The sequence below is a fragment of the Schistocerca gregaria genome, chromosome 3, assembly GCF_023897955.1.
Source record: "Schistocerca gregaria isolate iqSchGreg1 chromosome 3, iqSchGreg1.2, whole genome shotgun sequence".
Classification (NCBI taxonomy): Eukaryota; Metazoa; Arthropoda; class Insecta; order Orthoptera; family Acrididae; genus Schistocerca; species Schistocerca gregaria.
Window position 1 is genome coordinate 875,815,902 of NC_064922.1, and position 26,592 is coordinate 875,842,493.

General features: G+C 38.5%; 1 long non-coding RNA gene across 2 annotated transcripts in view; it reads right to left on the bottom strand.

Moving 5' to 3' along the window:
- The window catches only part of LOC126354964 (uncharacterized), a 110,970-nt gene extending 97,442 nt beyond the window's left edge, over positions 1–13,528 (bottom strand). For both annotated transcript variants that reach the window (XR_007565422.1, XR_007565421.1), the window contains exon 1: positions 11,356–13,528. This is a non-coding gene — a long non-coding RNA (uncharacterized LOC126354964). The remainder of the gene's footprint in view (positions 1–11,355) is intronic.
- Between the last annotated feature and the right edge of the window lie 13,064 nt (positions 13,529–26,592).

A 26,592-nucleotide genomic window follows, 5' to 3' on the forward strand; every position in this document is an offset into this window, starting at 1 on the left:
ACAAAACGTGAGGACCACAACGACAAATTGCGATCTCTGACGCAGGAACAGCAGGCCCTGCTTAACCTGCCCAAAACGTGCAGTGATTGCACGAGATGTCACGCACGACGACGACGACGAAGGAAAAGAAGGCCCCAGTTCTCTCCAGACGCTGATCAGCGCACCATCTGTGCCGGGAGTCGCGTCGCATCGCTATCATTTCTAGAAACAGCCTCGGATGCCGTAATAAGTTACTCGGGATACGCGTAACCATGAAATCATTTTCGAGTGAAGTGTTAATTCTGGGATTACTTTAATGATCTATCTTCAGTTCGCGTATGTCGTATTTTCACGTGCCGCTGCGGGACAGGCATTCTACCATTATTTAGCGTGGCGTTTGATAAACATTATCATTCACTTAAACATTTAATTTGTACAGTTATAGTTGCATCACCGCATTAGACTCTGAACTGCTCTGGTAGTTGGATTGTGTGGATTCTTTTTGGTCTGTGACTTTCAGAATATAGTGAACATTTTTGAAAGAATTGTTTTTGATTATGAATCCCAGACAATCTCCTAATTCCTCAGAGCTATAAACTGTAGCTATAAGTGTATTTCTCGGTTGAAGTGGGCACTAGGAATTCTAATTACAGGCTTCACATTTTGCTAATCACTTTCTGGTTTTCAATATTGTAGTTTGAGAGCCAGTTTTGAGAACAGCAAACAACAGCATTAAATAAATCATAGGAATATTTTAATAACAAATATTTCCATACGCCGCCCCACATATGGTGCATCGCTGGGAAAGACATTCATCATTTATTATTTAACAATTATTTCCACCCGCCGCCCCACACCGTGGTTGGAAAGTGGACCCTGTACTGCATTCCGGGGTGTTGCTCCGAGTGTCACAGGCTCATGGTATAGGCTGTGATACTGAGATGAGACTATAGTAGTACACAAATGACTGAGTACTCATACCCTCCAGACTACATTCATTTAGGGCTTAAGCCACATACTCTAAACAGTTCCATGGTGCCAAGACTACCACCCTTCCACTGGCATATTGCAGTGTCAGCTGTTGCTATATTGCACCCAGCTGGCTCGGTGTCACAACACCTGTTGGTTGTGTTTTGTTTCACAGTGTATAACAAACATTCTTGCCTGCCTGCAGCTGGCTCTGTTGCAACTCACTTCTGCTCTGGCATACTTTTTTTGACCAAATATAATCTAGCTACAATGACCGACTGTAAGCTCGTTGTGAGGGAGAGAAGAGAGGAGTGGTAGATTTTGTTTACGAAAATAGACACTCCTCCTTTTCGCTCTCTCCACTAAGGTCATATGTTTTTCTGAGGGGGCATCAGACAATTTACAGTGGATTTCCTGAAGGCTTATATGCATTTGTGTACACTGAGTTAATAGACATAGTTCTTCCACATGTGTCCTGAACCCATACAAGTTCCATTGAAGTATGGAACCCATCTTAATGGTGAGGTTTTTTTCTGTCTTTTCCCCCTACCGTTCCTCCATGGTGGAGAGGTAGCAATGAAGGACATCTGCCATGAGGATCTGTTTTCCTTTTTGGCATTAGATTCCATAGTCATCAGTACTCCAGTTGTAGGACAGCTTGGTTATTGGACTGGCATTGCAGGCTTGCACCTGCCCAGCTGTCTGAGTGTGGGTACCAACACTAGTCTTCTGTGTAGGCTACTTCGAGGCAAACAACTTTGTAAAACTGGGCGACTGTGTGGCCTTAAGTGTCAGAGTACAAGATACAAGCCATTCCTGTTCTAATTCTTTGGCATCTATATCCTTAATGTCCTGGCATGTCACAAACCTTTCAACAATATAGCCCAGTGTGCCGCTGACTGTTGCTAGCATATGTCTCGTCAGTGTTTAGGATGCCATAAGAGGGAGGGTTTTTCTTATAGACGTTTATACCATTCTCAGGACCTGGGTGGTGAAGCCAGTATCGTTGTTCCCTGTGACATGCAACATTCCACTGCCGCACTACATGCCACTAAAGAGAATATTAGTACAATTTCATTATTATAAATGTTCTGCATGTACAAAATTGTGCTATTATTCATTCACTTTACTTTGCATCATTTCTTTATCTGTGTCCAGTCCTATACGTATATTAATTATATTTCTCGTCTTCTGAAAGCTTCTCCTTCTGTTAGTTTTATGAAAATATGACTGTGGACTTCTTTTCCTCCATTTCAATTGTAGATGCAGGCAGCTGACTCCAAGAAACACCAGTGACTCCCAAGATGATGCAAATTATGAAGGAATTTTCCTTGACTTGGCCCTATTTCACTTTAATAAAAATGCTTAACACTGTTATTAAGTCCTCTCTTATCCAGAAACACATATGATACAAAAGACTCATAGCCCATCATACTCCAAGCAGTACAGTAGAACAAAAACTTCTACATACCAGAGCTTCTGACTGAGACCGTCTAAAAAACGAAATCATATACAAATAATTGAATGAAAGTGCTTCATTTGTCTGCGCCCCACTGTGCATTCACAATTGACGTCTTGGCCAATGCTTATGATCAATCGATGTTTCAAATTATTTAAAGAAAAATTAACTTTACTGTATTCTGTGGGTCCTTCATCATGTACCTACACAATTTCCCCCCACACTGTGTGTTGACATAGTATGGAGACGTACAGTTGTTTTTACATTTGCCGATAGGGATCAATGTCCTTTATTGTCGCCTTTTTTTTTAATTAGCGGAATGTATATGTCAGCTTATCCTATTAAACTATTATATACATAATATGTGAGTCCATTACATATTTAAATTTAGTGTGTTAACAATAAGGTCCAGTTTGCTCCATTCTCACTGCCGGGTTTCACGCTGGCTGATTTGGCAGCAAGAACTAGTTGCCAACGGTCAACATGCTATTTGCTACGGTTGCATATGTGCACTTGTTTTTTTTGGTGTTGATGTCACATTGAGTGTCTAACTTTCACTTGAGTACCACTTGTCGAAGAATTGCTGTAGCATTTGTCTTCATTCTGGGTGCAGTGAGTGTGTGCTTATTGTTTCAAAATCCAACACTGTGGCAGCTGATATCAATTTTTATGGCCCGGGTGTCATTACTACCCATTGTTCTCACATTTTCAGCAGAGAGAGCCCTGACCAACAGCATCCATTGACGAGGTGAGTACCTGCTCGAACAACTATAGTTCACTTGTCCATGTATCAAGCATTGTGAGCCTCAATAGTCATAAGTTATTTCATTGCACATGCATGTTCATGTCACCACACTTCACCATACTCTTGTGGAAAGACACGTATAGCCGTCCAAAGCACTGTATAAATTGCTTGTCTTTGAAGTTCATTTCTTCATATAGAGTTTGGTTTCTAATAGAAATTCATACAAGTACTGAGTTACAACAATATACTTTACATGATAACTTATACCTATGGCTGACATTCCATCCATTGGTTATATTATGAACATAAATTTCTTAAGTTTTAAAATGTCATAAATATTTTCAGTAACTGGGTTATGTTGCTACAGTTCACTCGTTAGCTTCTACTTATCGTCATTCACATCACATTGTTATGACAGAATACAAACATATTATACAATTTTGCTTTTATAGATAGGCTTTTATCACTTGTGGGAGCTCATCTGTTTCTTAGGTAGGGGAGGGAGGAAAAAACATTGGAAATAGGACTAAAACATCGCGCATTGCTGGCCTAACTACACTTGGCGCTGCCTCCTTTGTTTGGAAGGGAAGAAAGGAAATACTGATCTACTAGTTCAAGGCTTTATGTGGAAATGTTACTCGTACAATCATGGACTGGTTGCCAAGAAACTTTTGCTTCATTGAAATAATGTGTGCTGATTAATCATTGACAAAGTGTCATGTTGTTTCCTCATGTACTAGTGCTATTTACTTCAAATCCCGTGTAGCTTAGTGTGAAATCTAATGATTTAACCACCGTATACTTATCGTTCTCAAATACCTGGAAATGTCATTATTCAAACTTTCATGTGCAACGACAAAATATTAATTGGTTTTTGTGAAATCTCATGCTTAAATGTTTACGTGTACTCTGCAGCGAATAGGTAGTGATAATTGTCACATAGACACACTGTGACGATGCATATTTCATTTCTCATATGCCTTTTGACCTTTATCATAAATATCCTTTTAACTAAATTGTTTACTCAAGGTGCAGCCCGTTTCTTCATTTGGTACCTGCTACTCTCAATGTAATTCTCTTCTTCTGCACTGTGACGATGCACTGGTCTCTGAAAGAAAAAACTTAAAACTAACTGCATTTTGTTGCTTGATGGCCACTGATGCATTTGGTCATTGCATATGTCTGCAGATATTTCCATATTTTGTTTAAATTCAATGACATTTGTTTGTTCTATTACTCTTTTTGATCATTTACTCTGAAAAGAAAATTGACATCACTCATGGTATTTTATTGTTAGTCCTTAGACATCTCGTATAGAAATTTCATAATGCTTCCTTTTGATTATCAAGCCAACCTTACATTATATCTAAATCTACTTTGTTTCTTTGGTTTGAAAATGCGAAGAGACTTACTGAATAGTATTTGCTTATGTGAAGACTGAGATTTGTAAAAGTTTGATGTTCAAATATATGTCATTAAGTGAAGAAAAAGAAACTGTGTATGTCTGCTTTTTTATAAGTAGAAAGAGTCTTGAGGAATCCCTGGTCCTAGCAAATACAGCTTAGTATTTAATTACATATGTGTGTACATATATCAATAGGTTCTTTAGTTTCGTAGACAGTGTATGTATTTGTGTAGTATTTCCATTTACTTTGTATATCGGTTAAGTACATATTGCATTCCTATTTTGGCTGCGTCTTCAGCCAGTCTGTCGCACATGCTCACAGTTCAATGTCTCCTCTCCTGCTACTGACATCAGCGGGTATTGTTGAGCGCGAGACAACTGAACCATAAGCAAATTTTGTTTGCGCAAGTTCTTTTGCTTCACATGAAGCGGTCTGTTACTTATCATTTCTGTTAATTTTTATGCCTATGTGTACAAACCAAAAGGATTACTTATGCCTATACACATTACTTTATCTTAAAATACACTCCAGAAGAAAAAATTACACTTAGAATTATGTACACTATGTACAATTATCTTGCGATAAAAAAATTGTTACCAAGTTTTGTCAATCTATAACGGCTTGTATATCTTTCTGAGGGTAGGGACCCTTGTCTCTTCTTGTTTTTAGGTTAATCTGTACATTCCGGGATATGGTATTTTGGAAATTACATATGGTTCTGAATAGAGTAATTACCACTTCTTATTCAGTTTGCCAAATTTTGTCAATTTATGGTGCGTCCGTAAGAGGGCTCGTTGCCGTTCAAAAAATTGTGTAACACGTTTCAGTTTCTGGTTATAAATTTTCTTTCTATACTCAGACCTGTTTTCTAGTGTAATCATGGATTATTTTGATTTTGTCTTTTGGTGTCATTTATCTATTGTGTACCTTTGGTATGGGCGACCCCCACTCATTTGTTTGCTTTGTCTGGAACATCAATTCATTAGGTATGAAACCTGTTGAAGAATGTGGAAGGTTATTGACAACTTGCATGAAAGGAGTTTTGTATTCTAACCATTGGGTATGTTTGTGAGGGATGTGTGACCTAATAAACTGGTTAAATTCTTTAAAGATTCGTTCAACTGGGCACGCTTCTGGGTGAAAAAAGCTTACTGATATGTGCCTTATGCCCTGAGAGGTCATAAATTGTTTCCACTTCTGCCCAACGAAATGTGAGGCATTATTAGTTAGTAGTACCTTTGGTTTACCTACTCTTCTCAAATAATCTCCCTCAGTTCTTTTTCTGATATTTTTGGCTGTTGCAATTTTAATGGCATAAATTTTGATATGTTTCAAGAAAACGTCGTATACTGCTACTATGTATTTTACTCCTCCCTTACTTCTTGGATATGGACCAGCTGTGTCCAGGGATGTGATATCTAGAGGTTTTTTTGTGAGTATTGGGTGTAGCTCAGTATATTTTGACACATTGGACTGTTTTGATTTTTGACATATCACGCACTTTCTTAATGCCTGTAGGACTTGCCTTCTCAAATTTGGAAAGCAACGAAGTCTTGCAATTTTTTTCAGTACATTGGCCTACTCCATAATGTCTTCATATTTCATGTGTTTGTCTTTTAAATTCATCAACATAATGTGTGTTACAATTTTTGTAATACATTTGCTCACTCCATAATGACCCCATACTTCATGTATGTATGTTATAAATTCGTGGATATAATCTTCAGGAATACACTCACACTATTGATAAGATTTTTCATGTTTCCTATGAAATAAAATGCCGTTTTACTCCTGATACCATTTACTTAACTTTTCCACCTTCATCTTGCTTAAGATTTTGTTCGACTTTACTCCATCTGTGATCTTCCTGTTGTATAATTTTCATCTGTTTACAAAACTTATGATAATCAGACTGTTAGTGCTTTGAGAATTTCTGCGTAAATTCTAGAACCGCTCGGCCTTCTACCATCTCAAACACACGTTATTTTAAATATAAGTGAAAGAGAGCCTATTTACTATGGATCACCTGTCTTCGTGTGCAGGTTTGAAGTTTATTGTGAGACAACTATAGACTTGGCGGTCGAACGGCACCTACAAGTGTTTGCCAGTTGCGCCATGGAAGCCGTAGTGACAGAACAAGGAGTGTTTATGTGTTCCGTGCTGTTTTATAACTTTGACGATTGTAGTGGAAAAGAAAGAACAGTTGAGATATTGTTAATTAATGCTCGTTTTGGACCTGGAAAGGACAAGACATATATTCAGATTCATATTGAAAAAGGACATGGTTACCAAGCCAACCTTACATTATATCTAAATCTACTTTGTTTCTATGGTTTGAAAATGCGAAGAGACTTACTGGATAATATTTGCTTATGTGAAGACTGAGATTTGTAAAAGTTTGATGTTCAAATATACGTCATTAAGTGAAGAAAAAGAAACTGTGTATGTCTGCTTATTTTATAAGTAGAAAGAGTCTTGAGGAATTCCTGGTCCTAGCAAATATACTTCAGAGAAGAAGAGAAAAGGAGATTGCAGCAGCAAGCTAAAAGGAAAGTCGGTTGACACTCTCAAGTAAGTCTTATCATTAAAGAAGTGGGAGTTTATACACATACTTCACCACTTTAAGTCGTCCAAAACATTATAACTCTTGTGTTGTACCTTGCATTTTGATTTCTGCATCTTGCTCTGTTACTTCACTAAATTCCTCTAAACCTAGTGGTAGCCTAGACAAGGTGTCTGCAATAACGTTCTGACTTCCTTTAATATAAATGATGTCAAAACTGAATTCTTGTAAATATAGACACCACCTAACTAATCTATGGTGCAATACTTTACATATTAAAAGAAATCACAGTGACTGGTGGTCACAGTAAACACTGGTATTCTTGCCCCACAAAAAATATTCAAACTTTTTAAATGCACATATTACTGCTAAAATTTCCAATTCTGACACTGAGTATAACCAAAACCTATTTTTTTATAACAAGTTGAGCAACACATCACTGTTCATCAGTTGTTGTGGTACGAATTTACGAACAAACGAAGCTAATCCTAAAAAGGCTTTTAGCTGTTTTTTATTCCTTGGAGCTGGGCAATTGTGTATGGCATCAAGCTCCTTCAGATCAAGTATTATACCTTGTTCTGACACAACACATCCTAAAAATTTGACTTGCTCCTTACCAAAACTAGACTTTTTTAAATTGGCTATTATTATGTAATCTGCAAATCGTTGAAGCACCTGTTCAATGAACCTAATATGTTCTAACCAAGTGAGTGTGGCTGTTAGCAGGTCATCTACATAGACAGTGACTTTGATGAGCAGTTCTGGTCTTAAAACCTTGTCCAATGCAGATATAAACATTCCTGTGCTAATGTTCAGTCCAAAAGGTAGAACACAGAATTCGTAAATTCTGCCCCCACAAACAAATGCATTTATTTTTTACTTTCTTCATGGAGCCACTAGGACATCTTGCGATTGAGTATACTGAAATATTTTCTATTATAAAACTTTAGAAGCTGTTCTTCCAAGTTGTCTGGTATTATGCATACTAGTACTATGATCTTATTGATACCTCTAGCATCGAGAACTAATCTTACAGAACCATCTGGTTTGCTTACTGGTAATATTGGACTACAATTGGGTGAAAATGAAGATTGTGTAATTCCCCATTTAATCATACGATTGATCTCTTCCCTTACTGCCTCTCGTTTTTCCCAGAGAATAGGATTTGACATTACACAAAATGTTTCATGTGGATAGACTTCAAATTTATATTCTGAGTCTTTGATTAAACCAGGCTCGTTACTGGAAACATAGGCATACTTAAATAACAAGTTAGGAAGTTCATGTTGTTGCATCTCATTTAGTACCTGTGATTCACTTTGTTTCGGCTCTGCCATTTCGTAACTGACCTCAGTGTTTGCTTCTTGCTCAGTATCAAATTTGTTTGTGAAACAGACTGCTGGAAAGCAATATTGTATAGGTTGGTAGTTGAACCTGTATCTAAAATTAACTGTGTGTCAGTGTTAAATATTTTCACCTTAATGACTGCTTGTACTTGTTCTTCCATGACTTTACCTACTATATCTAACTCATGCAGATACTCATCATCCTTCACGTCACCTCGTTTATCAAATCTTTGAAACATGTTTGTAGGTCTTCCATGCCCCCATTCCCAAAGGTCAATCGCCTGGAGCTTAATTACGACCGGCTGGTGTTTTCCGACGGCGTGGCGTGACTTAGTTCATTACCTGGAGAAATTTCAGTGAGTTGCACTGTGTGTGTACTTAGCTAATTTGTCGTTAGCTGCTGTGCAGTTATTTTGCTGTCCAAAGGTCGGCTGGGGTACAGCGTAAGGCATGGCATTGTTACGGCGCTTCGGCCACTGCGGCGGGTGGCTGTTTCTATTCATATTCGGCATAGGGTGTTGTGATGGTGAATTGTAATTCTCTGGTGCGTTGAAATTACCCATGTTGTTTCCGTTCCCGGTACCGTACTCATTACCTCTGGGCATGTAATTTTGCTGATGTGTGTGCTGTACCAAAATTGCTGTGTGTTTAATTCATGTTTTACTGACTGTAATTATGTTGTTGTGCCTGGTTTTCTGTTGCTCTATGGGCCATGGGGTACAGCTCCTTCCTCATAGATTAAATCGATAGAATCGAGCACTGATTGAATATATTCAGTGTCATGCTCAGATGTTGTGACTAATTTTTCTCTGATGTGCGATGTAAACTACTTTCCAAAAAATTTAGCACTTCTACTTGTGATATTGGATTCGTCCAGTAGCATGTCTTGTTCAGGTATTTTTCAAAGTATTCACGTAGGCTACCGATTTGCCACTGAATGGTGCAGGGTTGAAAACCTCGCGTCTGAATCTTCTTGCATTGCCACACACCAGTATTTGTCGAGGAAAGCTCGTTCAGATTGGTTATAAGTGCAATCCCACTACAAATCTGATCTTCTGTGCTTCCGTCCAGTTGTGTGGAAATACATGACGAAAAGATCCAATAAATACTACGGGATTCATTCTTTTACCTTCGGTAGTAAACGTAGGAAATGTCTATGTCTCAGCAAACCTTCGCCTGCAAAAATAGTTGATAGACTCGTGGCATTTTCGATCGTATTTATATTGTTATTATAGTTATCTGGAATTCCGGCTGGTAGTTGATCAGGTATTGGAGTTGTTAATATGTTTACACTTTGCAATGTACAACTGTCACTGGTACCTGCTGTGAGACTCGTGACAATTTGTGAATAGATACAACAGGTTGTTGTTGTTTGTTCACTGTAGCCTGTGTATTATTTACATTCATATTTCAAGGTCCGGTAATACTTTATTCTAAAAAATCGCGGATCCTATTTTCCGCCGCTTGTAGGTTAATGATTACCTTGTTCACGATTTCAATTTTTCTTTTTCTGAATAGCTTTTCTTACTACATCTGTGTATAACTTACAGTCGGTTACTAATTTCCCTGCTATGGTGTTACCCTTATCTAGCGTACCTGCTTCAGCTTGACTAATGATATCACTCAGATTTTCATTTATCTTCTCTCTCTTCTTCTCAGCACATACTGAGTCAACTCCTAATGTTGCTACCCTTAAAGTAATCTCTTCTACAGTTAGAGGTACACCTTCAGAGTCTCTATTTATTTTGTTGACGATAGTGGTTACCTTTTTTACTGTCGAAAGCAACTGGTTTTGTGTGGCTTCAATGTTTGTGTTTGCGTCTGTGATTTTCTGTATCTGTTGTTCTACTAGGTCGCGATGGACATTTAAAAGAATCTACCTTCCGTTTTATCTCCGTAATGTTTCTGTTAACTTCAGAAAGTATTTCATACTTTATCTGTGTTTTCATATCATTCAATTTTTCCTCGATTTCAGTGAGAATATATTTGGCTAGGTCATCGAATTCCTGTGTGACTGTGTCTTGCAAATCCTTGAATACTCGTTTTTGGTCTTGCTTCATTGTATTTAAATCTTGTGTAACAATGTTTTGTTGCTGTTTTACCATGTTCACATCTTGTATCAAATTACTGAACTTGGTCTTTATATTGTGTTTCATATCATCAAATTTCGCGTTTATGCTGGATAGTAGCTGCCATAGCAGTGCTTCAGTTGTACTACCATGGTTGCCTTCAGCTGTATTTCCCAAGTTAATGTTTGTGTCGTGACCAAGTGGTGTTTGAAATGTGTTGTCAAGATTCATATACAGATCGCTCTCCGACGTTTCATTCATGAGCGGTATGTTGCTCTGGGAGGTGTTTGACATTGTCTCGCCAATTTTAAAGATTGTGTCGTCAAAGTTATTCTGTTGTGGAGCGTCGCTATCATTTGTCACTCCTGCGACACTCAACTCTGGTCTACTTAAACTTCCTGCAGTAGGCATGCTTAGCGCCTAAACTTCAATTGTTCGATCTCGCAATTCTACGCCATCTTGGCAGATAGCGTTTTCGCTCTGGCTACCAACAATTGGCATATATTTTTCGGCGATGTTATATGAATGTGCAAAAAACGGAAATTTCCCAAAAGTATTAAAAATTTCGTACACTAGTTATTACACTTGATAAATGTAAATTATGTACTGTCAAAAGCCTATTTATGTCTATTATGATGCTCAAACTATAGTGTCACAAATCCTAAAGTTTTACCGACAATGTGTATCACACTGAAAAATTTCTGTAAATTTTTCTCCAATAAAATCCAAGGAAGGAAATAATGAGGACAAGATTTCTATCTACATCAAAAGAGGCCCTACCAAGCGTAACTACACAAGCAACATGCATAGCCGCCCTACCTTTGCTGCGCCGAATAAAACAGCTTACTATGGAAAATTTTTCGTGACTTGCGTCCAATTCTTATTCCTTTCAAAAATTTTCTTCTCAGTTTTTGCCTTTTTTTAATACTTGCTCCCCGTCGTGATTCATGCAAATAGAAAATACAGAAATTAGTTTTTATGAGTAATAACAATGTCATAGAAATTTCTTATGATAACAATAGTTAACAAACCCTACTTACAACTGGGTTCCTAAAATCGTGGCACCTAGGTCGCCAGGTGCAATATAATAAAAAATATATATAATTTAAAAACTTTAAAAGAAGGAAAAGGAATGAAAGAAATTGATTGGTAATTGTCCTTTAACTTTCAATGAAGAGAAAATATTAGTTCAATTGCATTATTATGAAATGTTCTACATGTACAAAATTGTGCTATTGTGCATTCATTTTACCTTGCGTCGTTTCTTTTTATGTGTCAATCTCTATACATATATTAATTGTATTTGTCGTCTTCTGCAAGCTTCTCCTTCTGTTAATTTTACGAAAATATGACTGTGGATTTCTTTTCCTCCATTTAAATTGTAGATGCAGGCAGCTGATCCAGAAAACACCAGTGACTCCCAAGATGATGCAAACTATTAAGGAATTTTCCTTGACTTGGCCTTATTTCAATGTAATAAAAATGCTTAACACTGTTATTAAGTTCTATCTTATCCGTAAATACATATGATACAAAAGACTCATAGCCCATCATACTCCGAGCAGTACAGCGTAACAAAAGCTTCTACATGCCAGAGTGTCTGACTGAGACTGAAGCTGTCTGAAAAACAAAATCATATACAAATAATTGAATGAAAGTCCCTTCCTTTATCTGCACCCCTCTGCACATTCACAATTAATGCCTTCACCAATGCTTATGATCGATTGGTGTTCCAAATTCTTTTTTTTTTTTTAATAAACATTAACATTACTGTATCCTGGGGGTCCTTTATCATGCACCTACACACAGAATACAAGATATGAGCCATTCCTGTTGGAGTTCTTTGCTATCTGTATTCTTAATGTCTTGGCATGTCACAAACCTTTCAACAGTTTAGCCCAGAGTGCAGCTAAATGTTGCTAGGATATGCCTCATCAGTGTCTAGGAGGCCTTGAGATAGAGGGTTTTTCTTATAGACGTTTATACCATTCTCACGACCTGGGTGGTTAAGCCAAGATCCATGTTACTTGTGACACGCAACATTCCACTGCCCCACTGTAAGTCACTAAAGCATGTGCAGTGCCTATGTTTATAGAGGATGCAATGCTCGCCAGTCCCCTCCTCAAAAAACTTGGGGTTGCCAAATCCATACTTAGTCAACTTCCTGAAATGCCCGCCATTTGGCACGATCGAGGGTTGGGATGGGGAGGGGGTGGCATGTGGCTTATTGAATGCCACAGATGCGGCAAGCATACTGGTTATAATTGTTTGGTAAATAGCTCATGTGCGGCAGGTTGGAGTGAGTGCCCAAAAAAGCTCACCACATGTGGACAGATTTTAATGACAGGTTAATGATATTTCTGAGTTTTTCTGGAAGCTCGCAAGCCCTGCATGTGCATTGCACTCGTAGTAGTGGAGACATGTCCTACACATTGTTACTTGCAGTTCTCGGAAGCGATGATCCCGTCTCCATAGTTGGGCATGAGCAGATTTCTGCATGACGTTTCCTGTGAGTATCAAGTGACTGCACGTTTTAATTGTGTGAAGTATGTTGAAGGAGTGGAAAAATGACCACACTGAGAAACATATACAATAGTACCGTGAAAGAGCTCGTTTGTGGAACTTCACCCAATAACATCAAATCAACAAGAATGTAAAAAGTTGGGAACATGAATCGAGGGTTGAAATGTTTGTAAACGGTGGAGCGCAGTGTAATAAAACCTAAGCTGAAAAATTTGAAATCATGTTTCAGAAACATGCTCAGAAAGGGTCAGACATCTGAATGGAGCGGAAAATGGGGATGATTTGTGTAAGAATTTCTATTCTATATCTACAGGGCTACTCTGTAACTCACACTTAAGTGCCTGGCAGAGGGTTCATTGAACCATCTCTACAATAATTCTGTATTATTCCACCCTGGAACAGCATGTGAAATAAGTAAACGCTTATATCTTTCTGTACAAGCTATGATTTCCCTTATTCTATTATGATGATAGTTTCTTGCTATGTACATGGTCGCCAATAAGATATTTTCACATTCAGAGGAGAACGTTAGTGATTGAAATTTCATGAGAGCCTGCTGTATCGAGAAATGCATTTGTTTTAATGATGTCTCCCCCCTCCCCCAAATTCTGCATCACATCTGTGACACACACTCCCCTGTTTCTCAATAATACAAAATGTGCTGCCCTTCTTTGAACTTTCTTGACGTACTTTGTTAATCACATCTGGTAAGGATCCCACACTGTGCAAGAATTATGAAATATTTTTGTAATAGCAGCTTACTGACACGAAATAATGTGACTGCTTGCTGTTTTCCAATACCTAATTATTCTGAAGCATGAAAGTAATGTGTGGATCACAAAGTTATATTATTTTCAGAAATGATCTGCATTCTGTAAATATCCAAGCACTGTGTGCCTCATTAGTATTAAAAACTGAAACTGATATATTGGCTGCATACCAGTGGATAAATCACATTCTTCCCATACCTTATTCAATTTGATCTGTTGCTGACTTCATTTTAATTGATCTGTCATTCAGTTGAGGACCACATATATAAAGTAATTTTGTCTACTTACATGTACAAAATTATATGTGCTTTTCAAATCAGAAAATCAATGTACTATTTTCATAACACTCATCAGAAACCATAAAAACATTTTAAATATGGAGTATCGCTAGGGCTGTCGTAGCATTTCTTTTATGTCTTAACACTCTTCAGAAACCACAAAAACATTGTAAATATGGAGTGTTGTTAGGACTGTGGTAGCATTTCTTTTATGTCTTAACACTCTTCAGAAACCACAAAAACATTGTAAACATGGAGTATTGTTAGAACTGTGGTAGCATTTCTTTGATGCCTACAGCTATGCTCTACATGGTAGAGGGTACAGCCCCCAGATTACTAGGGTTTTTTCCTTTTACATTCACATATGGAGCACAGGAAAAAAAGATTAATCAAGTGCCTCTGTGCATGCTGTAATTAATCTAATGTTATCCTCACCATCCTTAAGGTAGTAAGATGTAGGGGGTTGTGGAGTGATCTTCAGGTCATCATTTAAAGCCGGTCCTAAAACTTTGGTAGTAGACTTTCTCGGGACAGTTCCAGTCTATCTTCAAGAATCTGCCAGTTCAGTTCTTCCAATATCTCAGTGACACTCTCCTGAAGATCAAACAAACCTGTGACCATTTGTACTGTCCTTCTCTGTGTTCATTCAATATCCCATGTCAGTCCTATTTGTTATGGGTCCAACACACCTGAGCAACATTTATGATGGATCACATGAGTGATTCATAAGCAATCCACTTTGTAGACTGATTGCATTTCTCTAGTATCCTACCAGTAAAATTTTAAGTCTATTACCTGCTCTAACCACAACTGGGCCTGTGTGGTTGTTGCACTTCATGTTCTTACTAAGTGTTGCATTTAAGTGTACTGAATTTATAAGTCATGTGATAACTTCTTGTACTGTATCAGACCTCCTTTTGCCAGGTGTAGTGCAGCAGCTCGACGTGACATTGACTCAGCAAGTTGTTGTAAGTCCCCTGCAGAAATATTCATCCATACTCCCTCTATATCTGTTCATAATTGCGTCCATAATTGCAAAAGTGTTGCCGGTGCTGGATTTTGTCCTTAATTATGCCCCATTAATGTTTGATGGGATTCATGTTGGGCGATCTGGGTGGCTAAATAATTCTCTCGAATTGTGCAGAATGTTCTTCAAACCAATCACGAACAATTGTGGCCCAGTGACATAGAACATTGTTGTCCATAAAAATTCTGTAGTTGTCTGAGAACATGAAGTCCATGAATGGCTGAAAATTGTCTCCAATTAGCCTAACATAACCATTTCCAAACAATGAACTGTTTGTTGGACTAGAGGACCCAGTACATTCCATGTAAACGCAGTCCACTCGATTATGGAGCCACCAGCTCGCACAATGCATTGTTTACGACTTGGGTCCATGGTGCCACACTCGAACTCTACCAAGCAGCTCTTACCACCTGAAATCCGGAGTTACCCGGCCAGGTCATGGTTTTTCACTCGTCTAGGGTCCAACCAACATGGTCACAAGCCCAGGAGGACCAAAGCAGGCGATGTTGTGCTGTTCGCAAAGGCACCTTCCTAACAGATATGTTCGTTGTACATCGCATATTGATTTAAGTGGTTATTTCATGCACTGTTGCTTGCTCGTTGGTACTGACAACTCTATGCAAATGCTACTGCTCTTGGTCGTTAAGTGAAGGTCGTCGGCCACTGTGTTATCCTTGTGAGAGGTAATGCCTGAAGTTTGGTATTCATGGCACAAGTGGAATGTCCCATGTGTCTACCTCCAACTACCAACATTCAGAATCTGTTAATTCCCATTGTGTGCCCATACTCACATCTGAAACCTTTCATATGAATCATCTGAATACAAATGACAGCTTCACCACTGCACTGCCCTTCTACATCTTATGTACACGATACTACCCCCATTTGTACTTGGCGTATCTCAATGCCTTGACTTCTATCACAGCATTGTATTTTTATGAGTTTAGAGATACCAGCTATGACTCACAGGATACATTTTTTTGTTTTACGAAGTGCACAGTTTTACATTTTTGAACATTTTAATCAAGCTCCCAGTCATGCATCACTTTGAAATCTTATCTGTTTCATTGTAGGTAACTGCATCATCTGTGCAAAAATTGTAGTACCTATTAATACTGTTCGCAGGAGCATTAATATCATTCCCATGCTTCACCCTTAGTTACTTCCACATCTGTCGACGACTCTCTACTCAAGATAACATATTGTGTCTCACTACTACGATATCGTCAAACTGATCATATATTTCGTCTGATACGCCAAATCATTGTACTTCCTATAATAAGTTTAGGTATTTTGTTGAGTCAAATGCTTTCGAAAATCAAGAAATATTGCATTTACCTAACTGCCCTGATCCATGGCTTTCAGGATGTCATATGAGAAAAGTACATGTTGTGTATCACATGATTATGTTTTCGAAATCCATGCTGTTGGTGTGGAGGAGGTCGTTCTTTTCGAGACACTTCATTAAATATGAACTCGAAGTATGTTCTAAGATTCTACAATAATTAAACAGACATTGTCATTAATTGTTTTAACACACAGCATATCTATGTTACACTTATTCCACTGTTAAGTTTATGCACTGTTGTTGGTCTCACCTACACATATTTCACGTCTGAAAATCGGCTGTGGACTGAATGTCTCAGGACCAAAAATTAGTCCTTGATATGAGGGGCATTTGAAAAGTCCATGCAAAAATAAAAACTGCTTTTGTGTTTGAGGTAAACCTTTTTTATTTTTTGACATAGTCTCCTTTTAGACTTATACATTTCCTCCAACACTGTTCTAATTTGTTGGTCCCTTCCGAATAATAGGAGTTGTCCAAGTCTGCAAAACAGCTATTACTTGCTGCAATCACCTCATTTGAATAAAATCTTTGTCCCGCCAGCCATTTTTTCATATTGGGGAACAAATAGTAATCCGATGGAGCTAAGTCTGGAGAATAGAGGGGATGTGAAACGAGTTGGAACGCTATTAATTTTGCGAACACAACTGCTGAGGCGTGTGCAGGTGCATTGTCCTGATAGAAAAGGACTTTTTTGCGGTCCAATCGCTGGCGTTTTTCTTGCAGCTCGGTTTTCAAATGGTCCATAACGATGAATAACATGCACCTGTAAAAGTTTTACCCCTTTTCAGATAGTCGATAAGGATTATCCCTTGCGGATCCCAAAAAACAGTCGTCATTACCTTTCTGGCCGAAGGAATGGCCTTCGCCATTTTTGGTGCAGATTCTCCCTTGGTAACCCTTTGTTTAGATTGTTGTTTGGTCTCAGGAGTATAGTAATGTATCCATGTTTCATCCACAGTGATCAAACGACACGTAAAGTCCTGCAGATTCTTCCTGAACAACTGCAAACCATCCTTACAACAATTCACACAATTCCGTTTTTGGTCAAGCGTAAGAAATCGCGGAACCCATCTTGCGGATAGCTTTCTTATGTCCAAATGTTTATGCAAAATATTATGTAAACGTTCATTTAAGATGCCCACAACACTAGCAATGTCACACACCTTAACTCTTCAGTCATCCATCACCAGATCTTGGATTTCATCGATGATTTCTGGAGTTGTAACCTCCACAGGACGTCCAGAACGTTCAGTATCACTTGTGCCCATATGGCCATTCCGAAAATTTTGAAACGACTTATTTAATCGAAGTCAGAGTCACTGTAATGTTTATCAGGCATCTCTTTGGTCTCCTGAGGAGTTTTGCCTTTCATAAAGTAATGTTTAATCACCACATGAAATTCTTTTTCTTCCACTTTTTGACAATCACTCGACTTCCTTGATTCACACAAATGCCAAAGACAAAGAAATAGACCAATATGGCTGAAACTTAGTGTGCGTTCTAGCCAGAGATGCTGCTAACTAAACATGACCTCAATATGCGCCGGTGGTGCCATCTGTCGGACTTTGCACGAACTTTTCAAACACCTCTCGTATATCCTCACAATAATAGGCATTGAAACTATATATTGTTCAACGTTTAAGTTACAGAAATTATAATTATAACATAATTCATTCAATTAACTGAATACATCAAAAAATTCCTTGTTTTTAACAGCTCCTTCTACCACAAAGGTTAGGCTGAATTATTTGTTTAAATAATGAAATCAACAGAGATAGTTTACAAACAATACTTTCGACAAACCTGGTAATTATTTTGGAATTAAGGGCTGGCTTTGCTAATATATTTTCGAACAGAGACAAATAAATACTTTGAGACTCCTAGTAGCTCGTCTTCTAAATGTTGATAATTAGTACAGAATTTATATTTGTTTATAAGCCAACAATACAACCTAAGTCATGAATTAATTACTGATATCACACTATAGCAAAAGGTATTAACTAGGAATGCTCAAAATAAATTAGAAAGTTATTTACATTCAAAAAACTAAGCACAAAATTAGAACTGGTGCTATATTCCTTCAAACTGAGGGCCAGCCTTTCTCTTTTATGGAAATGCAGATTATACTCATGCATGTTAATGGTAATCAGGCAAATATGAAAGTAAAATGAGTTCAAGAGGCAAATGGCAAAAAAGAGAGGAAGTAAAGAGCTCCCAGCTTGCTTCATCACAAAGTATGTTCTACACTCCTGGAAATTGAAATAAGAACACAGTGAATTCATTGTCCCAGGAAGGGAAACTTTATTGACACATTCCTGGGGTCAGATACATCACATGATCACACTGACAGAACCACAGGCACATACGCACAGGCAACAGAGCATGCACAATGTCGGCACTAGTACAGTGTATATCCACCTTTCCCAGCAATGCAGGCTGCTATTCTCCCATGGAGACGATCGTAGAGATGCTGGATGTAGTCCTGTGGAACGGCTTGCCATGCCATTTCCACCTGGCGCCTCAGTTGGACCAGCGTTCGTGCTGGACGTGCAGACCGCGTGAGACGACGCTTCATCCAGTCCCAAACATGTTCAATGGGGGACAGATCCGGAGATCTTGCTGGCCAGGGTAGTTGACTTACACCTTCTAGAGCACGTTGGGTGGCACGGGATACATGCGGACGTGCATTGTCCTGTTGGAACAGCAAGTTCCCTTGCCGGTCTAGGAATGTTAGAACGATGGGTTCGATGACGGTTTGGATGTACTGTGCACTATTCAGTGTCCCCTCGACGATCACCAGAGGTGTACGGCCAGTGTAGGAGATCGCTCCCCACACCATGATGCCGGGTGTTGGCCCTGTGTGCCTCGGTCGTATGCAGTCCTGATTGTGGCGCTCACCTGCACGGTGCCAAACACGCATACGACCATCATTGGCACCAAGGCAGAAGCGACTCTCATCGCTGAAGACGACACATCTCCATTCGTCCCTCCATTCACGCCTGTCGCGACACCACTGGAGGCAGGTTGCACGATGTTGGGGCGTGAGCGGAAGACGGCCTAACGGTGTGCGGGACCGTAGCCCAGCTTCATGGAGACGGTTGCGAATGGTCCTCGCCGATACCCCAGGAGCAACAGTGTCCCTAATTTGCTGGGAAGTGGCGGTGCGGTCCCCTACGGCACTGCGTAGGATCCTACGGTCTTGGCGTGCATCCGTGCGTCGCTGCGGTCTGGTCCCAGGTCGACGGGCACGTGCACCTTCCGCCGACCACTGGCGACAACATCGATGTTCTGTGGAGACCTCAAGCCCCACGTGTTGAGCAATTCGGCGGTACGTCCACCCGGCCTCCCGCATGCCCACTATACGCCCTCGCTCAAAGTCCGTCAACTGCACATACGGTTCACGTCCACGCTGTCACGGCATGCTACCAGTGTTAAAGACTGCGATGGAGCTCCGTATGCCACGGCAAACTGGCTGACACTGACGGCGGCGGTACACAAATGCTGCGCAGCTAGCGCCATTCGACGGCCAACACCGCGGTTCCTGGTGTGTCCGCTGTGCCGTGCGTGTGATCATTGCTTGTACAGCCCTCTCGCAGTGTCTGGAGCAAGTATGGTGGGTCTGACACACCGGTGTCAATGTGTTCTTTTTTCCATTTACAGGAGTGCACTTTGTGCGAAAACTTACTACTCACTGCGAGAAAAATGGGCTTCTTCCTTTCCACTTTTGAAAGGAACTGAAACAAAGGTAGAAAACGTTACATTTATGTACCAGTATGACATTACGTTATGTCTGCACACAGATAAGATGTTCTTGTTTGGAAACAGGCCCATTTCTACTATTACACAATACTAGCTATCAAAAAGTTAGGGGCGACAAAGAGTGGAAAAAATTAATTTCATATCAAACAACGAAAAAACTGATCGAATGAGGAGAAAAAATTAAAAAGAGGAAAAATTAAAACTCAACACATTGCCTCTACAACTAGAGCAGCCAATACCGATTACAAAACGGAAACAAATACGACCTTAGTTCAACTCTGTCGAGCACTGGAGTGGGACCCATGTACTGCGTTGTGTAGATGTTATGACTTGACATCATATTCCATCAGTCTTTCTTTTTGCCTTTGTGTCCAGAGGTCCTTTGTCAATCAGGTGTCGTATTGATTGGTGGATAATCGATCACATATTCACAAACTAGGTTTTGTACTTCTCTTTCTACATATCTGAAAGAAGTACATGGTAAGTGCAATTCAATCATATACAAGCTTTGTCTCTAAAATCCCTGAGTGATGCTCAGTGGACAAGGAGGTCTGATGCTGTAACATCCATAAGCTACCGGTTACCACATTTTTACGATGTGTTGTATGAAATTTCTTAAGAACTCTCAAAGGCTCTTCTGGTACCATAGCTAAGGTAGAATCTGAAGGTTTTCTAAACAGCATATCTTCATTTAAGTTTGTGGTAGCTGTTGCAACATGGCATAGTATATTAGCTTAAAAATACATAGGATTATTTGAATAACACGAGGAGTGGCGTGGAATTTGAGGAAATTGTGGTTGGTACTCGAGAGCTAGCTGAAGAAATTAATATTGAGCCAATTTTTCAGCCAGATATAAGATTGACCCCAAAGATAAATTCAGAGTACCTTACTATTTTGCAATATTGGACACAGCAATTAGTTTTGTAAAAGAATGATTCATACAGCTGAATGAAATTGCAAGATTATTTGGTTTTCTATACAACAACTTCCAAAGAACTCATGGATTTGTGCATCAAACTGTAAACTGTTCTGTTCTAGCATAGCACTGGAGAAATCCAGTCTTTTGTAAAAGACGCTGATTCAGCAGCTCTCTGTTTTGAACATTCAAGAATAAGTCATTGAATACCAAAGAATGTGAAAACTGAAGATCCAGTGAACTATCTGTTCCAAAATCAGTTGAAAAATGGGTTTCGTAATTTGGTTGTAGCTCTTCATTTCCTTTTGACTTAACTGATATCAGAGAGGAGTTTATTGAAACTCAATAAAGACATATCAGTGCATTTCTATGAACCAAGTGTGATCGTGGGGGACAAGCTGCAGTTTCAGTAGAGAAAGACATAGCTTATCAGCTTGACATTGAAGACCTTATTAAAGAGGTTGCTAAAATAAAGGCAAATGATAACTTGAGTAAGGGGAAGAACGCAAAACACCACTGAAGTTAGAGGAGAGAGTTTAAAAAAAGATATAAAATGTAATGCCTTTCGTTATTTAATGTATGATGTATTTTATTGTTTAATTTTGAACACACGTTCTTTTATATCTAATGCACTTAAGCTTCTTAGTGTGAGTGTGGAAGTTGCAGTGTTGTATTTCAAAACACTATTTTTTAATGTCGCATGTTTAAAAATTCAAAATGTTGAAACTAAATAGTTAATCATGTAGAATTATTGTACTACTCCCAATACTCTAATTTCTAATGCAAGTCTTAAAATATATAGATATTGTTAATGGGTATGATGTAAGGTTACCAGATTTTTGAGCACCAAGTTGAGGACAGATTGACTTTTGTCTTCACAATCTCTACAGTGGCATAGCAGTTTGCTGTTACATAGTGGAAAGGAATCTAGATAGTGTGTCGGTTTGCGTCCTGCATGTAAAATTGTTTTTATTCCTTTGTTTTTTGAAAGGATTCTGGGATATTATTGTGTTCTGTAACAAAACATATAAGTGCACTCTCTTCAGGAGTGGATTGTAATTGCCAATAATTTACAAATTCATCATGAGACACACAAATGTCAGTAAATTCTCGAAGTATGTTGGTAATCTGCTAAAGGAATGTAAGTACTACTCAAAATAAAAAGCATAGAAAACACAGGGACATGAAAAAGAATTAAACTATAACATAGTCTCAGCCATCCAGAAAGTTTAAACGAAAATTTGCAAGCTAGTTATCTTAGGAGTCTCCATTTCCAAACAAGGCCATTGCTAGGTGTTTTCCCACCTTAGACGATGAAAACTTTCTTTTCTACTACCATTGGTTTCCCCAAAATCCCCCCACCATTTCCAACAATATTCAACAACGCAAATCTCCAATTACACTTTTAACCACTTAACTAAGGTGATGAGATATCCTCATATTCTGGGGACAGTCCTCAAATTTGATGCTTTGTCTTCAGTTCCTATAAAACTAATTGAGGGAACAAAAGTCCTCTGCTTCTTGGTTGTTGCCTTCAGGTTTTGAAACTTCCCAAAATAATTGAAAGAGGGAGAACGTGTTCAACATTTTAAATTAGAACTCAATTGAATATAACAGTGCACTCAAATTTGATATCAAGTACTTATTTTATTTAATTGCAAGAAAATGGACTAATAAAGATGTGGAACCATCTTCTTGTCCAAATTCATTTTTCCTTGAATTTAGAAATTATGCTATAGCAATGGAACTCCTGTTTATGCATCAGTCTAAGTCAGCCATCTTTAGCGTGTAATGGTCACTCGCACACAGGACACCAAAGCTTTTCACCTGATGCTGCTGCTTATTTTAGAGCCAACCAACTGTTTCTATAAAACGGCGTCCCGAACCTGTAGAATACTGTAGCTGGAGTGTAAGGCTACATAATTAGGTTTACTTAAGATAAGAAAACGACGAGGAATGCTGTGCATGAAATTTACAGAGGGAGGAATCTCCATGGAGAATTTCATAAATATCATCAACTATGGAGGTCACCAGACAAATTCTTCGAATACATGTGAATGAACAGAGGAGCATTCGACTATCTCACCAATAAATTAAAAACGAATGTTTGTTTATACAATCAAGAACTTTTAACAGCCAATAAATTCAGAGGAATGCCTACTACATGGCTAACTACACTAAATACAAACAAAACTACAGAGATTGATAGTAGTAAACAAAAGGTAGTTGTGGTGTAGTGGTATCATATAAAGTTCGCATCACGGGTTAGGTAAACGTCCTGAGTTCGATTCTGTGTCGTTTTTATATTTTTACTGACTCAGCTACAATTCTGATTATCAAGTTTTATGTATACTGTTTACACTACATCGCTAAGTATATTTTTGAGGTCTTGGCAAAGAACTTGATCTTCACAATTATCCCAGTATATCACACACATATAATTCCTAATAAATTACAATGAATCATGAAATATTACAGATATTTGCGAACGTAATTCATCAGCAGTCAGTGTCAAGGCCAAGTGTTTCAATTACTCTAAATAGTCTGTAAAAGCAAAGGTTACACAATTTTTGAAAGGAAAGGCAAACGTTTTGTGCAATGGTTTGTCTAGAAGTATGAAATAAAAAATATTAGGGAAACTTTTGGTGCACCTCATTTTCTGTTCATCATTTCGAGCATCATTCAAAGGCACGTAGAACATTTCTCATAAAATATTTGACTGATTTCTTTCTTTTTTAATTTCAAGTTTTATTCAGAAAGCATGATCGTGCTGACTCCTCATTTGCCTTCCTGATGCACTTGGTTCGCAGGAAGCCTTTTTGACATTTAAATATCGCACCAATGTATCTTTTTATGTGCAAAATAGCTAGGTCTTGAACAGATGAAATTTTTAACACTTCATTTACAGTAGCTTTTAGTGAAATATTTCAGTTTTTCCTCTGCTTAGTAATTATATTTTCGTTAATTACTTTCAAACAGTTAAATATTTTTATGCCAAACTAGACCTCATGCTGGTCACTTTGATACTCCGTTTACCTGTTTCTCTCCCTTTGTTTGGCTATGAAAATTTTGACAAAACCTCATGGTGTAAATTATAGGGAATCTTGTTTCCGCTTTGCTCATAAATTTACAAACATGTAGCGAGTGTTAATCATATAATAAAATAGTCCTTTCTATGTGCTGTAATTTCCAAAATTCGTCGTTTCGATATCTTGAACCTCTTATGAGATACGATGATTTTTACGACCACTTGATTGCTGAAGTACAGGAAAGGTTCCGACGCACCGTGGGCGACCCGTCTGCGGATATGACAACCAATATCTCAAGAATGAAAAGAGATGTCATACCGGTCTCAACTTTAAATACAATTTAGATATATTGGTTAGATTTCATTCGCAGTAATGTATGGCCTTAAATGAACTATACGGAAAGTCTACGTAATGTGATTTTATCTCTGCAAATTCTTACAAATTTCCTGCAGCCATGTGTTCAATTTCGTGCAGTGCAGTAACTATGACGAATAACGAAAATAAGTTCAGACCTGTATCGTTTAAAGATATTAAGCTATAGGTTGCAGAAGGATCAGTTTTTTTCTTTCACTGAATAGTTTTCTTAAAATCGGATGTTAAGTAATTCATAGCTGCCGTCGTGTCCGTTCCACTTCTTCGCCGGAAAGACACGTGACTTAGCTCTCTGTCGCGTGTGCTGCAGCGACAAGATTCAAACACGTTTGAATTCAAACGTCGCCAGTTGACTAGTTATGGGCTAAACTGCGATTTTCCGATACCAGTGATTTCTGTGAATGCTACTTTTCAGTATCTGTTATTCTTAACTGCGATTTGTCGCAGTTAAGGAACGTAGGTCGTGTATCCCTCCGCCACTGCTATTTCTGCGATTTCTGCTACGTCCGCGATTTCTGTGAGTTCTGCTACTTCTGCGATTTCTGTGACTTCCGCTACTTCTGCGATTTCTGCTACTTCTGCGACTTTTGTGACTTCTGCTACTTCTGCGATTTCTGTGACTCCTGCGATTTCTGCGACTTACCACTGTATGAAAAAGTTACATCTGCCCACACAGAAAATTGCATCTCAACAAACCTGTCATTGGTAAGTAAGTTTTACGTTTGTTCTTCCGTTGGCTTTAATTATGTATTAAAGAAACAACTAAAAATATTAATAGTGTAATTAATATGTAAGTAGCCATACAGTAGCGTAATAGTTCGTGTTTAGAAAATGAATTCTAACATATTGTTATGTTCACAGGTACCTGAACTACATTTCAGTCACTCAGTAAATTGATAACTCAAAATGTCATTGTCAACAGATCTGGAGAAATTGCCACTGCGTCTTTAGACCGTTTTCGTCAGACGAGAGGTTAGTTTCTAAGTGTTTCGATGGACTTCATTATTTCATTGAGATTGTTCTTGCAAATGTGAAATATACCCCATTGAGTGGCTTTCATTACAGCAAATATTAGCAATCTATTCTGTCAATTATATTGCTTGTAATTAGTGACAGCAAAAATTGTTTAATAATCCTTGTGATTTTGCAGACACAATTCTGACTCTTGATTACTGGTTACCGTACGTATCTACCCACATCAAGGCTGTCGAGGGAGACTCGTGAAGATTCAAGACAGCTCTTAGAGGATTTGCAGTTTAAAAGTGACAGAATTCTGAAATAAGTGTGCAGATGAGCGATTAAACTGTGTTTTATTGAAGTTGTTATGCGGTTGTAAAGGAATAATAAATGTTAAATAGAGTGAGTGAATAATGAAAATCTCATTTTCCACATGTTTAAGCCGTCCTATACCCGTAATTTTCCGCCACTTATTTGCTGGTAAACGCTAGTTGGAAAGTGACACGCCGCCCCCCCCCCCCCCCCCCCCCTTCTCCGCAATCTTGGTGTGACACTGACCTGTAACATAGCCCAAAGTCTACAATATGAACTTTGAGGCTGTTGGTATGAAAGTGGGAAGTACAGATCTTCCAGTTAAATCAGGAATAGCTTACGTGCAGTACTTGAAAGTAACACAGGGAAAGCTCACTTATGTAGGTGGTAGTAGTGTCAGCAAAAAGTTCGTGTGTGTGAAGTTGCCATGTAGGACACGAGGTGTAAAATTTTTATCCTGAGTCTTGAACTGTGGCGGAATAAAAGTGAGGCATTCATATGACTCAATAATGCTGTTTTCATTTCACTACACTTATACACATGTCTGAGTTCTGCTGTGTTAACATTGCAAAGTCCTGTAGGCATGTGGAGTATTAACGAAAACTGTCATGTTGGAAGCAGAATCACATTTGTTACGTTACTTGATATTTTCAGGAGAAAAAGGCAATGTTGCTTCTTATTAATATAATACATTCAGAGTCACAGCTGTGTTTGACCATCCATAACTGATGCTGAATGTGCATGTCGTCTTATAATGGGAAGGG